Consider the following 16,840-nt stretch of genomic DNA (forward strand, 5'->3'; position numbering starts at 1 on the left):
GACAAATAATGCATGATCTCACTTATATGTGGAATCTAAAATCATCAGACTTATAGTAATAGAGAACAGATTGTTCATTGCCATGGTTGAGGGGTGTAGGAGAAATGCTAAGACACAGCCCAACTGCTGTGGCTCCCAGCCCAATCTGAGTAGAAGGGCTGATAACACCTAGAAGCTGTGTTGCTTAGTGGCACTTGTGCTAAGAGAAGGGCAGGCAAGCCAGTAGTTTGCAGAATAAAACAGTGAACCTGTTTGGCCAGGAAATTTAGGGCAAGGCATCTTGATAAGATAAAGAGTTCAGCAGCCCGGGAGGCTCAGCGGTTTAGCGGTTTAGCGCTGCCTTCAGCTCAGGGCCTGATCCTGGAGACCCCGGATCAAGTCCCACGTCGGGCTCCCTGCATGGAGCCTGTTTCTCCCTAGTCCTGTGTCTCTGCCTCTCTTTCTCTCTGTGCCTCTCATGAGTAAATAAATAAAATCTTTTTTAAAAAAGATAAAGAGCTTTAATGGCTTTAGAACTGCTGCTCCCATTGTCTTGGCAAGGAAACTAATTTAGAGCCATGCTCATTGCTGAATATAGCCTCTAGCCTGCCAGACTAGGGAAACTAACTGAAGCATATGGGACATTGTATAGCCAACCTAACATCCCTGCCTACATTGGCACGTGAACAGAATGCACAGTTCATGACTTTCCTTTTCTACAGAACAAAATTAATGGCCTCACCTAATGAGGGAATTCAGTGCACACTCTTATGTGATATGGGTCTCCCAAATAGTCCATTCAGGTCCTAAGTCCTTGTCAAGGTAGAAAAGCTAATTCATAGCTCCATCTACTACTGAATATAGTACCTAGTCCCAAGTACCTAATAAGCCTGACCAAAAAATCCACACAACCATCCTATAACCTCACCTGAGTAGGGAACCAAGATACATACAACAGTTTTCAGCCAGTGACAGAGTCACGCATCCTTGACCTCAATCTTAAACAGTTGCCTCCCCCCAAAATAGGGTAATAACAGGTCCCACCTGCCATAGACATTACTGGCAGACATGAACTGGCTGGGGAAGATCTGTCTCTGTCTTTTCAGCAAAACTAAAATACATGGAGGAGAAATCTAATGACTCAAATGAGCAGATACAAATACAAGGAATAAAACAAAAAGCCAGGAAAATATGATACCACCAAAGGAAACTAATAAAGCTCTAAAATTGTTCTAAAAGAAATGAAGGTCAATTGTTAGACTAAGAATACAGAATAATCTTAAGCTTAGGGAACTACAAGAAAATACAGTCAAATAAATTAAATTAGAACACTACTTGAATGATATGAGAAGTTCAACAAAAGCAGAAGCCATAAACACACAAATATAGAAATTCTAGAGTTGAAAAATAGGTTAATTAAGCTGAATAATTCAGGAATAATTCAGTAGAGTTTCAAAAGCAGACTTGACCATGCAGACAAGTCAGTGACGTAGAGGACAGAAAATTAAAAATTATCCACTCCAAGAAGCAGAACAAAAAAAGAATAAAGAAAGCCTATGAGAATTATAGAACACAATATAAAGAAACAATATTCCCATTATGGGAATTCCAAGGAGAAGAGAAGAAGAGATTTTAAGAAATTATATTTAAAGGTGAAAAACCTCCTAAATCTGGGGAGAGAAATGGACATCCAGGTCTACAAGGCCCAAAGGCCCCAAATAGGTTGAACCTAAATTGGACTACACTGAGACACATTGTAATAACATTGTCAAAAATCAAACAAATTTAAACACAGTGGGATAAAACAAAAGTTACATACATGGGAACCCCCACAAATTATTGACATTTCTTAACCAAAACACTTCAGAGCAGAAGAGAATAGAATGATATATTCAAAATATTGAAGGAAAATATTTGCCAACCAAGCATACTGTACCCAGGGAAGCTGTTCTTTAAAAGTTAAGGAGAAATAGACTTTTCTAAATAAACAAAACTTGAGGGAGTTCATTACCACTTGACCCATTTTACAAAATAAATTAGAGAAAGTTCTTTGAGTTGAAATAAAAGGATGCTAATTAGCTTCTTAATAACATAAAAAAGGTATCATAAAACTCACTGGAATGGTAAAAACACAAATATATAGTTCAAGATTATGTAATTTGATAATGGTGGTACATATTCACTGACAACTATAGTTTAAAAAATAAAGAACAAACATTGTAAAAATAACCATAGGTACAATAATCTTTTATTAGTAACAAATATAAAAATATGTAAATTGTTGTCGCAATAACCTAAAATAGGAGGGACAGGTAAAAGTATAAGATTTAGAAATCTATAAAATTTATCAGCTTAAAATAGGTTATTATAATTTTTAAGATATTTTATGTAAGCCTCATAGAGGGAAAAATCTATAACTATTAGACAAAAGAACATGATAAAGAAGTCAAAGAATATTTGTACCAAAACACATCAAAACATGAAAAAGACAGTAGGACAAGAAACAAGGAAGAGTAGATTTATAAAACAGAAAACAAAATGGCAATGTTAAGTCTTTACCTATCAATCACTTAATTTAAATGTAAACAGATTAAATTCTCCAATAAAAAGACATAGAATGGCTAAATGGATTTAAAAATAAAAACTATTCAATAATACGTTACCTACAAATAACAAATTAGCCTTAAAGACACACATAGAATGAAAATAAAGAGAATCAAATGTCATTTCAAGCAAATGGTACTCTGACTTCCAGAAAAATACAGGGGTAGTTATACTTTAAATAGACTCTATAATAAACTATAAAGTATAAATAGTTATACTTTAAAATAGACTTTCACCTAAAATTGAATTAAAAAAATGAAAACACATTAAAAAAATGAAAACACAAAGGGCATGACATAATGATAAAGAGATCAATCCATTAGGAAGATATAACTATAAATATTTATGTGCTCAATATCACAGCACTTAAATATATAAATCAAAAACAGCTAAAAGGAAGAAATAAATAATACAGTAATAGTTGGGGACTTATAATATCCCACCCTCACCAATGGATAGATCATCCAGACAATAAATCAATAAGGAAACAGTGAATTTGAAAAACACTATAGATCTGATAGATCTAACAGACATATACAGAACTTTTCATCCAACAACAGCAGAATTCATTCTACTAAAGTATATATAGAACATTTTCTAAAATATATCACGTTAGGCCACAAAACAAGGGTAAGCAAAGTCAAGAAGACTGAAATCATACCAAGTATCTTTTCTGACCATAATGGAATGAAACCAGAAACCAATAAGAGGAAAACAGGAAAATTCACAAATGCATGCCAATTCAACAATACTTTCCTGAACAACCAACAGATAAAATAAGAAATTAAAGGAGAAATAAGAGTTTCCTGAGATGAACAAAAAATGGAGGAAAAAAATACCAGAAATTATGGCATGCAACAAAAGTTAGTTCTATGAGAGTAGTTCATAGTAATAAAGGACTATATTAAAAGAAGATATAGAACCCAGGAACAAGATGGCAGCACAGAACAACCCAGAACTCACCTACTACCACAGGCACACTGAATTTGCCCCTACATATAGCAGTTCTTCCTAAATAACAGAGGGAAGACTGAACACCTTCTTCCTAACAAGGAATAGAGAGATGACATAGAGAACAGCAGAAGAGATGGCCACATGGTAACAATAAGAATACCACACTTCGTGCTGTGAACTGCAATGGAGAGGGAGAGTACTAAGGTACTTGCAGACAGATTCACCTGCCCTGGGGCACAGGAAAAAAAAATGTTTCAAAGGGGGAAGCAGACTAAAGTGAAGGAAACCTATTCACTAACTCTTGAGCATCTGCCAAACTGTGGGATAACTCTATGAAGTCAGAGGTCTATTGAGTACCATTGTTCCCCCTTCCACCTGAATAGTGTGGATGGGAGCAGGTTCCTGGTGCCCTGGATAGCCTATTGCCTCAGCAAACCCCTACCCCACATCAGGTCCAGCCATCTCCCCACCTCCCTGAGCTCCACCCATCTTGCCAGGGTTCCCCCTGCATGGAGATCCCCAGAATCCCTATCCCACACCCACTTTGGCACCAGCTAATCCCCAAGACATCCCCATTGAAGAGCACCCTGGGAATCCCTGGCCTATGCCAGATTCGGCTCTGGGCATCCCACCAGGGTGGCCTTGGTGAAGAATGCCCTGGGGTCACTCCAAGCCCAAACCTGGTTCAGCTCTAGTTGTACCACCACAGTGGCCTAGACAATGAGTGCCTAGAGATCTCCAACCCATGCTCACTAGAGTTCTAGGCAGCCACCAAAGCCACCAGGACATGCAGGCTATACAAAGGGCCTTTCTACACAAAGCCATTCCTTCAGACTAAGAAGCTATTTCACCCAACTCATAGAAACAAACACAGAAAGTCAAACATGAAAAGATAGATAGAAGAATATCCTCCAGATGGAAGGAAAAGACAAAACTTTGGGAAATAAAAACTAAAGAGAGATAAGTAGTCTACCTGATAAGGGGTTCAAAGTAATGGTCCTAAAGATGCTCACTGGACCTGAAAGAATAGTGGATGAACTAAGAACTTCTACAAAGAAATAGAACATATAAAAAAGAATCAAGGTTGAAGAGTACAATAACTAAAATGAAAAATATGCTAGAGAGAATCAACAGCAGATTAGAAAATACAAAACAGTGTTCTGAAAGATAAGATTCTGAAAAGTGCCCAAGCTAAACAGCAAAATGGAATTAATAAAAAATGAGGATAAGTTAAAGGATTACTGGGACATTGAGCAAGATAACATTGGCAATCATAGGAGTCTCAGATGAAGGAGAAAGAAAAGGGCAAAAAATGTTTTGAAGAAGTAATAGCTGAAAACTTTCCTAATCTGAGGAGGGAAACAGACATCCAAGTCTAGAAAGCACAGTGAGCCCAAAACAAAATGAACCCCAAGAAGTCCAAACCATGGCACATAATAATTAAAGTGTCAAGGATTAAGGATAAAGAGAGAATCTTAAAAAGCAGCAAGAGGAAAAAAAAAAAAAAAAACAGCAAGAGAATTGTGATTATTTACATAAAAGAGAAACCCCACAAGACTATCAGCAAATTTCTCATTAGAAACTTGGCAGGCCAGACAAGTGTGGCACCATATTTTGATAGTGATGAAAGAAAACAATACAACCATGAATACTTTACAAGGCAAGCATATCATACAGAATTGAAAGAGAAATGAAGTTTCCCAGATAAACAAAGTGAAAAGTGTTCATCACCACTAAACCAGCCTTACAAGAAATGCTAAAAATATTTTTTTTTTTTTTGGACAAGTAAAGACCATATTTAGGAGAAAAATATGGAAAGAAAAAAATTCCCAGGCAGAAGCGAACATAAGTAAATATAGCAGAACGATCACTTATAAAGCTACTATAAAGGCTGTAAGACAAAAGCAGTAAAATCAATTGTATCTAAAATATTATGAGATTTACAAAATAAAGATATAAAATATCACATACACAAAATGGGGGGAGGAGTAAGAATGTCGTGTATATAGAATGTGTTTGAACTTCAGCAACTTACTATACACTGCAATATACTTTGGACATTATGTATGAAACTCATGATAACTACAAACCCAAAACCTTTAATAGATACAAAAAAAATAAAGAGAAAGGAATTCAAGTATGACACTAAAAACATCATCAATCACTAGGGAAGAAGGAAGCAAGAAAAGAAACTATAAAAACAACTAGAAAACAACTAACAAAAGGGCAATAAGCACACATCTATCAATAATTACTTTAAATCTACATGCTCCAATCAAAATCACAGGGTAACTGAATGGATAAAAAAACAAGACCCATCCGCATACTGCCTACAACAGACTTGCTTTAGGCCTAAAGATATACAGAAGGTGAAACTATGGAAAAATTTTTCCATGCAAATAGTGAAAAAAACAAACAAACCTGAGGTAGCAAGTTTATATCAGTCAAAAGAGATTAAAAGAAAGTTTATAACAAGAGACAAGGACATTACATAATGATAAAGAGATCCATCCAACAAGAGAATAGAATTACAAATATTTATATACCCAACACAGGAATGCCTAATATGTAATCAAATATTAATTAATACAAAGGGAAAAATTGACCATAAAACAGTAATAGTAGGGGATTTTAACACCTTACTTACATAAATGGATAGATCAATCCACAGAGAAAAATCAATAAGGAAACAGTGGTTTTGAATGATGTATTAGACCAGATGGACTTAACAAATATATATAAATATTTCATCCAAAACCATCAGAATGCACTCTGTTTCAAGAACCCATGGAACACATTAGGCCACAGAACAAGTCTCAATAAATTTAAGAAGGTTGAAATCATACCAAACATTTTTCTGACCACAACAATATGAAACCAGAAATCATTTACAAATTTTAAAAAAGTGAAAAAAGAAAATAAAAATGACTAGGGACACACGAAAGGGCAGACAAAATGGTTCAAAATATTTGGGATGCAGCAACAGCAGTTCTAAGAGGGAAATTTATACCAATACAGGTCTTTCTAAAAACAAGAATCTCAAACAATCTAACTCTACACCTAAAGGAAATTTTAAAAAGAACAAACAATTCCTAATGTTAGAAGAAAGGAAATAGTAAAGATCAGAGCAGGAATAAGTGAAATGAAGATTAAAAAAAAAACAGGAGAAAATATCAATAAAACTAAGAGCTGCTTCCTTTAAAGGACAAACAAAATTGATACACTTTTAGCCAGACTCATGAAAAATTAAAGGGAACTCAAAATAAATAAATAAATAAATAAATAAATAAATAAAAGCAAAAGAAAAAGAAAAAAGAAAATCAAAAATGAAAGAGAAGAAACAATTGACACCATAGACATACAAAGGATTTTAAGACAGTACCATGAAAATTATATAACAAATTGGACAACTTGTAATAAATGGATGAATTTTTAGAAACATACAATCTCTATCAAAATACCAACAGCAATTTTTTTGCAAAACTAGAAAAAATAATATTAAAATATGTATGGAACCACAGAAGATCCTGGATAGCCAAAGCAATCTTGAGAAAGAAGAAAGCTGGAGGTATCACAACACCAGATTTTAAGACATACTACAGAACTATAGTAATCAAAACAGTATGGTACTGGCACAGAAATAGACACATATCAATAGAATAGGATAGAGACCTTAGAAATAAATTGAAATTTATAGGGTCAGTTTATGACAAAGACAAGAATATACAATGAAGAAAAGACAGTCTTTTCATTAAATGATGCTAAATAAATGGTTTTGGGAAAACCGAACAGCTACATGCAAAAGAATGAACCTGGATCACTTTCTTATACCATAAACTAAAAAAACTCAACATGGATTAAATGTGAGACCTGAAGCCATAAAAATCCTAGAAGAGAACACAGGGAGTAATTTCTATAATATCACCCCTGGCAACATTTTTAAAGATATGTCTTCTAAGGCAAGGAACATACTAGCAAAAGTAAACTATTGTTTACTAGTAAACTATTAAACTACATCAAGATAAAAATATTTGAACAGCAAAGGAAACCATCAACAAAACAAAAAGATAACCTACTGAATGAGAGAAAATATTTTTGAATGATATATCCAATAAAGGATTAATATCATATATATATATAATGTTTGTCCTTCTCTGATTTACTTATTTCACTCAGCATAATACCCTCCAGTTCCATCCATGTCGAAGCAAATGGTGGGTATTTGTTGTATCTAACGGCTGAGTAATATTCCATGTATACTGGGTGATGGGCACTGAGGGGGGCATTTGACGGGATGAGCACTGGGTGATATGCTTTATGTTGGCAAATTGAACTCCAATTAAAAAATAAATAAATAAATAAATAAATAAATAAATAAATAAATAAATAAATAAAGTGCAGAGGAACTGAAAATTTTTCCAAAGAAGACATATAGATGGCCAACAGACACATGAAAAGATGCTTAACATCACTTATCAAAATGCAAATACATGCACAACCAAAAGAGATAGCACTCCACACTTGTTAGAATGGCTAAGATAAAGAAGAAACAGCAAGTGTTGGCAAGGCTATGGAGAAAAAGGAACCCTCTTGTACTTTTGGTGGGAATGTTAATTGGTAAAGCCTCTATGAAAATAGTATGGAATATCCTCAAAAATTAAAATTAGAAATACCATATGATCCAGTAATTCCCCTATTTGGTATCTACTCAAGGAAAACACAAATACTACTTTGAAAAGATATGGGCACCCCTATGTTTATTGCAGCATTACTTACAATAGCTAAGTCACAGAAGCAACCTAAGTGTCCATGTATAAGGAGAATATGATATATATACACAATGGAATACTACTCAGCCACAAAACAGGATGGGATCATGCCATTGGAGACAACATGGATGGTCCTGGTGGGTATTATGCTAGGTGAAATAAGTCAGACTGAGAGAGACAAATACCATATGATTCTACCCATAAATGGGGTCTAACAAATTAATAAACGAAAGAATCAGAACTATAAGTATAGAAAGATAATGGTTGCCAAAGAGATGAGGGGTGGAAGGATGGGCAAAATGAGTGAAGGAGAGAGGCCTCTAGTCATGGAATGAGTAAGTCTCAGGAATAAAAAGCAGAACATAAGAAATACAATCAATAATATGGTAAATATGATGTAATGAGATAGATGGTAACTACTAGTGGTGAAAACAGCATAATGCATTAACTTATCGAATCACTGGGTCATACACTTGCAACTGATGTAACACTGTGTGTTAACTATACTTAATAAAACAAATAAATATATAATCTTCCATATAATCAGGAAAAAAAATAGAAAAGTCTAAACAGACTGATTATTAGTAACAAAATTCAATTGGTTACCAACAACCTCCCAACAAACAGAAGTCAGGACTGGATGGCTTCCCAGGTGAATTCTATCAAACACTTAGAACAGTTAATACCTATCCATAGGAATAAAGCTCCTTGACACAGTTCTTGGTAGGGTTTTTGGATAGGACACCTAAAGCACAAGCAACAACAGAAAAAATAAGTGGATTCACATCAAACTAAAAAGCTTCTGCACAGCAAAAGAAACCATCAACAAAATGAAAAGACAGCATATGGGATGGAAGGAAAACATTTGCAAGCCATTTATCTAATAGTGGGTTAATATTCAAAATAGATAATGAACTCCTAAAACTCAATAGCAAAATAATAATTCAATTACAAAATGGGCAAAGGACCTGAACAGATATTTTCTAAGGAAGATATATGAAAGGCCAACAGGTATATAAATAGATGATCAATATCACTAGTCATTAGGGAAATACAAATTGAAAGTGAAATAAGAAGTTAAAGAAAGACACATACTGTATAATATCACTTATGTGTAGAAGCTTAAAACACAACAAAACCTTACCAACTCATAGAAAGAGTGATCAGATTTATGGTTACTGTAAGTGGAGGGTGGGGGTAGGCACAATCAGAGGAAGATGGTCTAAAGGCACAAACTTCCAGTTATAAGATAAATAAGTACTAGAGATGTAATGTACAACATCATAACTATATAGTTAATACTGCTGTGTGATATATAGGAAAGTTGTTAAGAGTAAATCATAAGGGTGCTCATCACAAGGAAAACATTTCTTTTTTTCTTTTTTTAATATATCTATATGAGATGATGGGTCTCAGCTGAACCTATTGTGGTAATTATTTCACAATATATATAAATTCACAGCCCACTGAGGCTCTGAAACAGAGGAATCCGCTAAATTGTGCTCCAGGACTTCTGACCTACAGAGACTATAAGGTAATAAAAGTGTTTTTAAGTCACTAAAATTGTGGTAATTTGTTATGCATAAATAGAAAACTAATATAATTTTTGTTCTCAGTTTCTTCAAAAGTAAAGTGGAGATAATAGTATTTAGTTTGCAGTAGTTTGAAAATTAAATATATATTCATTTATATTATACAGTACCTGAAAATCATTATTCTTTTATTTTTCCATGTCTGAATTTAATTTCTTTAATGACTCCTTATTCCTTTGGGTGTCAGGAATGTAAATTCAGGAATGTAAATTAGTTAATTCCTAATTTTCTCTGCAATATATATATTTTTAATCTGATTTCTAGGAGATATAGTTAGAGAGTGGCAAGAACCAAGAACCTTGGGTTTACAGTATGCTATCTAGGTTACAACCAATAGATGAGATGTGTACTTTCTCATCAAATAAAACCAGTGTTTTGCAATAGCATCTTTTAAAAAACAGATTTGGAAATTAACTTTCTGAACAAGTGTAGGCTGGTGCTTTCTTCTCCAAACCTCTTAGCATAGTGTTACGTTATCTGTTTTTGCTGTACTCAATTCTGAATGATGTCTATGTAGTTTGGGAGTCTACTCTTATAGAGAAATTTAAAAAAAAATCCCAGAAAACACTATTTTACACTTTTCTCAGGAAAAAAAATCAAATTGTTTACCAGAAAGTTCACTGTTTTGTTAGAAAATTGCACAAAGTGTTGACATAATCCTCTTACTTTAAGTTACCCTAGTACATATTTATTCACACTGCACATTCTCATTGGTGACTTTTTTTCCTTGAATTTGGAAATTTCTTAGTTATGGTATATGCCATACTAGTAGTTAACAGTTCTTATTGATTTACTTTTATAAATTGGCCATGCAATGCAACAACAGTTAACAACAAAAAATACACTTAGTCTTATGTTTAAAATGTGTAAAATATAGGTAAACAAAATTATATTTAATTGCTATTTTTTTTCTCAGGAACTACTAGTTGGTAGACTATAGAAAATCACCCATATTCTTTGGACAATACTGAAGAAAGCTACTCATGGGAAGAATGTAAAACATTTACCTGTGCCTCTTGGTCCCTGAAACATGATTTAAACATGTGGCATGGATAGTATATTAAGATGTCAAATTGACTAATTTTGTCTTCTCATATATAAAAGGGAAAATGCAAAAAAAAATTCTAATGTTCCTTTTCTCATCTCTCATCCATTGAAAACATTCTAATCAAGCCTAGGTTTTCTAAGGTATAGGCTTTTCTTACTTCCAGAAGAACTGTTTTTGTTTTTGTTTTTGTTTTTTATTTCCAAAGCCTATTTAAAGATTTTCAGCCAGTGGATGAGTAGCTCAGCATCATTAAAAGCAGCAAGAAATTTCTGATTATACTGTTATAAAAAAGCTGCTGTGAAGGACAAATCTCAGTTTTAAAAGATATCAAGAGTTGGTGGAGAACAGAGGACAAGACCAATAGTGGTTTTTTTCAGTGGCAATCACTATGTACTAAGGCCTCTTCCCGTTTCTAGGAACAACATAAATCCCTTTGAGTTCTGTCCTATCTGGTAGTAAAGGGCAAGGAGCCCCAAGTTTACTTAAACCAGATGCTATAGTATCCATGATGAATAGGTAGGGTACTCACATGAGATTTAATTTCATTTAGAAATTATAAAACATAGTTATTTTTTTGTATATGAGTTTAATGAAACAAATTCTCATTTTATCTACCTATATGTCAGATATCTGAAAATAAAAGAAAATATGAATGGATAAAATGTAGGTGGAAAAAAGGCAGGTGGAAAACTTAAATGAGAAAAAGACTCCTTGTCTGGAAACTTACTCATTAGTAATGAGATTGAAATATTCAGTTTTTATTATAAATAAAGTATTCTTGATCTTCTAAAAGTTTTTAAGCAATGTCATAGAGGGATATAAAAGTGGTAATAGATTACAACAACTGAGTCTTTATTTGGTTATACATTATGCAAAATAATTTTCTTTAATGCTTTGTCAAACTTAAATCTAATAAAATTTTAGGATTACATAAGACTTATAGAAGCTAAAGGTAAAGGTTTCTTTGTTCCTCAATAGGCACTAAATAGTACTTCTTTTAGGAGGTAAGTGAATGGTTGCTGGTGAGTTTGTTTTAAATTCCTTGTATAAATGCCTCAGTGATTGTAATGATGACAGAGGACATATTTAATTTAGGATATACAATGATTTTCAAAAATAACCTACATTCTATATCTAAAAAGGCATACAGGTAATTTTAAAAGTTGTGTGGCTGGGGATCCCTTGGTGCCTGCCTTTGGCTCAGGGCGCGATCCTGGGGTCCCAGAATTGAGCCCCATGTTGGGCTCCCGGCAAGGAGCCTGCTTGTCCCTCTGCCCTTGTTTCTGCCTCTCTCTCTCTCTCTCTCTCTCTCTCTGTGTCTATCATAAATAAATTTTAAAAATCTTTAAAAAAATAATAAATAAATAAAAATTGTGTGGCTAATTTTATTGTACCTAACATATGTCCTGCATTTTTTGCAAATGCAACTTAAAACATAATCTTGTTAGCTCACAGTAAAATGTTAATTATAATCTGTTAATCATTATATATTCACAACTTTAAAATAGAGGAGCTGAAAATTAAAATGAAAGGTGAATTCTGTTCTGAAATGCATGATTTTTATACCCTGGACAGTTCTGCCCTTTTCCTTCTAAGGATGCTATCCCTCAAACTCTCTTTCTTTGATTCAGAAAGTAATGTAAATGTTCCACATGGTGATTATCTCGAAAACCATATAGAAATGTTGGCAATGTGGGAAAGATATTCAAACCATCAGGCAAACTAATTGAGTATTTTAACATTAAGTTTTGAAGTACAGAAGTACAGAAATAATTCTGATAATTAACTCATTAAATTTTTTGGAAATACTTTTCTATTTTGAATTTTTGGAAATATTTTTCTATTTTGAGTTTCTTCCCTCACATTTCAAGCTAAAATTTAAGGATAACCAATATTTCAGGAATCTTTGGGATCCTGATTCTTTTGGAAACAAATAAACAAGGACAATTCTAATTTGTATGTTAAAATATATAATTGATTGGATTTAAGCTCTTCTAAGAAACCAAGCAGAACTCAAGAATCATGAAAATATTAACAAAAGGTATATGGGGCTTCTTTTTTCTAATGGAGGCAGGCTCAGTAATTAGAATTAATTAACTATAAATTTAAATATAAACACACCAGCAAGAATGAATAAAACATAACAAAGTGTCAAAGAGACAATAAGGTCCTTATTAATATCCCTAGACACATCTGATTGAAATCACAGAAAATCAAAGAAAAAATATAAAAGTAGACAAAAACAATTACCTTTAAATGACTGACATCTGACAGCCAGAAGACAGTTAAAATATCTTCAATCTGCTGGGGGAAAAAATGTGCCTAGTTAAAATTCTATAACCAGTGACAGTATCTGTCAAGTTTGGAGACAAAATAGCATTGAGATAAATAAAAACAGATTTCACTACCAGGAAACCCACAGCAAAGGAAATTTTAGAGGATATATTTTACATAATAGGAAATGACTCCAATGGAAGCTATGTGTGATTGAAGCAATGAAGGCCAAAAAACTGAAGCAACAAAACTAAGCTAAATAGAGATAAATTAAAAAAAAAAAAAAAAACCTCTGTGTAAAATAATAAAGGGTTTCTTGATAACTTGCACTCATACTTTCTCTTCCTACAGAGATGAGAAAATGAGACTACCAAGTGAAATTACACCTAATGATTTTAAATTACATGGTGGAAACATGTTCCTCAGAAGTGATCCTTTTTTTTCCCTCATTTTCTTTTGACAAACATGTAAAAACTTGTATGATAGTCAGAAATTATAAAACTGGTTTAGTATTTAAAGATTATTATTATTATTATTTAAAGATGTATTTATTTATTTTAGGGGGGGAAGGGCAGAAGGAGAGGGAGAGAGTCTTAACAGATTCTATGCTCAGTGTGGAGTCTGATCGTGAGGGAGCTCATTCTCATGACCCTGGGATCAGGACCTGAGCTGAAATCAAGAGTCAGATGCTTAACTGACAGTGCCACCCAGATGCCCCTTGAATATAGAGATTATTATCACCATTAAGAAGAATTAATTGAGTGTAGTCCTGGAATTTAATGAGTAGTCACTAAGGTGTTATCATCATTTTTTTATAGCTTCAGATTAGTTTGTTACTGATGTGCATCAAAATATGTTGTAAATGAACAAGGTGAGGTAATCAACATGCATAACTGCAGATTTTTCATTGCCATTCTAGTAAACCAGAGGACTTAATGAAGTTTACCAAAGAGTTCAATCAGAGAGTACGCTTTTAATAAATGTCTGACATAGTTCACATTAACACAATAAACAAATATATAAATTTAATTAATTGGCTTATATTATAATATAATTATGCATTTTAAATTTAAGTGTAAGTAGATTTTTGTAAAGACTTTTTTTTAGCCCATTTAAAGTTTTCTCACAAATCATTTTTGTTTTAAAAGCCAGAGGGGTAGGGTACTTGTGTGGTTCTGTGATTGAGCATCTACCTTTGCTCAGGTCAGGATCCCAGGGTCCTAGGATAGGCTTGCTTCTCCCTCTGCCTATACCTCTGCCTCTCTCTATATCTCTCATGAATAAATACATAAAATCTTTTTAAAAAAAAAAGTTTTAAAAAAATAAAGGTTAGAGGAATATGTGAGTCCCAAGGAAGGGATTTCTTTGCTATTTCAGGAAAAATCACTCATTTCCAAAAGAGCACTCTTCTTAAGCATTCTTCTTAATTTTCAAACCCAGAATTTATATGATTAACAGATATCTTATGATTGATTTAGAAATACTAACATCAGCAACGTGTTCCAAATATCCATCATGGATACTACATTTCTAGTTATGAACTATTTGAATAGTAAATGCATTCATATATATTTTTTCTCTCTTATGTTTCATGCTAATTAGTGTATTTATTAAGATAGCACCTAGGGGTGCCTGGGTGGTGCTGTCTGTTAAGCAATGGACTCGGCTTTGGCACAGACCCTGATCTCAGGGTCTTGAGATGGAGCTCCGTGTTGGATTCTACTCTCAGGAAGGAGTCTGCTTGAGTTTCTCTCTCCCTCTCCTTAGGTCATGTTCTCTGTCTCTAAAATAAATAAATGATCTTAAAAACATAGATAGCATCTATATAGTTTCTCCTATTACATTTAACTGACATATTAAACCTCCTAACTTTTACTCTCTAAAATTTTATGAAAGAAGTTTTAAAATTTGAGTTTGATTTTAAACATTTTGGAATATTTCATAAATGCCACAGTTTGGTAAAAAGATGTATGGCAGAGAGAATTAAGATTTGGATCTGATAAGATAGTGTAAAGGGAAAATAAGGCCAATTAAGGAGAGGGCATAATCTATAAGGGAAGAAATAGGAGTTGTGACTATATGATATAAAAGATCAATTACAGGGGATCTCTGGGTGGCTCAGTGGTTTAGCACCTGCCTTTGGCCCAGGGCGCGATCCTGGGGTCCCGGGATTGAGTCCCACGTCGGGCTCCCGGCATGGAGCCCACTTCTCCCTCCTCCTGTGTCTCTGCCTCTCTCTCTCTCTCTCTATGTCTAAAATAAATAAATAAATAAATAAATAAATAAATCTATCTTAAAAAAAAGAAGTTATTAAAAAAAAAGATCAATTACATACTGCAAATACACTATATTATAAGGCTAAAAAGTCTTATCTTAAAAGCACCTGATTTGATAAAGCAGGTAGAAAATAAAATTAATCTGGATGGTCTAAGCCAATGAAGTGAAGGAAGAGAGAGGAACAACTAGTTTAGCTACTACAACCATTCAAGGTGGAGTGGTATAAGCTAATGAAGTAAATGAGATATTTTGAATAATAATGATAATAAAAATAATAAAAAATTATGTGAAAGCAGAAAGTTACTACATAATTAATATATGCAAGTTCTTTTTGAAAAGCAGAAATGTTGAGAGACAGTTTCAAATGGTTAGCAAAATAGAGAAAATCACTTTTCTTAAAAATGAAGAATGAAAAATTGAGGCATGACTAAGATAAGTAAAGAGCTTAAGAAAAAAAAGATTCACTTATTTATTCATTTACTTAATAGGTATTTATTGGTTTTATACTATGCATGAGGAATTATACAATATGTTGGGGGTGGAAATATGAAGAACCAACAGAGTTGCTGCCCTAGTGGAATTTAAACTTAATGTGTGAAGTGAGCGTTCATTAAATAACCCACACAGAGATGTGAAATTACAATCAAAATTAAGCTTACAAAGAAGAGGTTCATGATGATAGGAAGCACATGACAGGAGAGATTTGGTCTTGTCACAAAGAATGGGAATAATTTTCTGAAGATACAACTACTGAGTTCTCTTGGGATAGAATTACAGTAGAAAAAGCACAAGGCTGTGAACAAACTTTGAGAACACAGTGATAAAATACTTTAATAAAAAGGTCCTAGTAGAGCTGTTGTAAGACTGAGAAGAATGAAGAAAGAATCTGTAAAACCACTTACTGGCCAAATAAAAATTATACTTAAATAAAAATGTTAAATTTTGACTTTAATTATTTCTGTTAAATGTGGCACCCTGCTAAGCATTGAGAACAGATGAACTAGCTCACTGTATACTTTACCTTTCTCATCCTTCTTTATGAAAAAATTTTCCCAGATATAAGTTTAACATTTTCCAGATATCATATCTAGAATTTTAGGCTATCAGAATGGCACAAATAATGAGATTATTCCTGCTATAATTTCTGTTATCATGCAATACATTCTCCTCCTGCCAAGTATCTTATATAAATTACTGCAATCATAATGTTAAATGTTATTTTAATACTTGTGTTTGAACTCCAACATAGAATTATATTACTTACTTTATTAGCTTATTTACCACCTACTATGCTATATTATTAGATAATTCTTTGAACGTGATTTGTTTGGGGTTACTTCTGG

The sequence above is a fragment of the Canis lupus genome, chromosome 25 (genome assembly GCF_011100685.1).
Source record: "Canis lupus familiaris isolate Mischka breed German Shepherd chromosome 25, alternate assembly UU_Cfam_GSD_1.0, whole genome shotgun sequence".
NCBI classification, from domain to species: domain Eukaryota; kingdom Metazoa; phylum Chordata; class Mammalia; order Carnivora; family Canidae; genus Canis; species Canis lupus.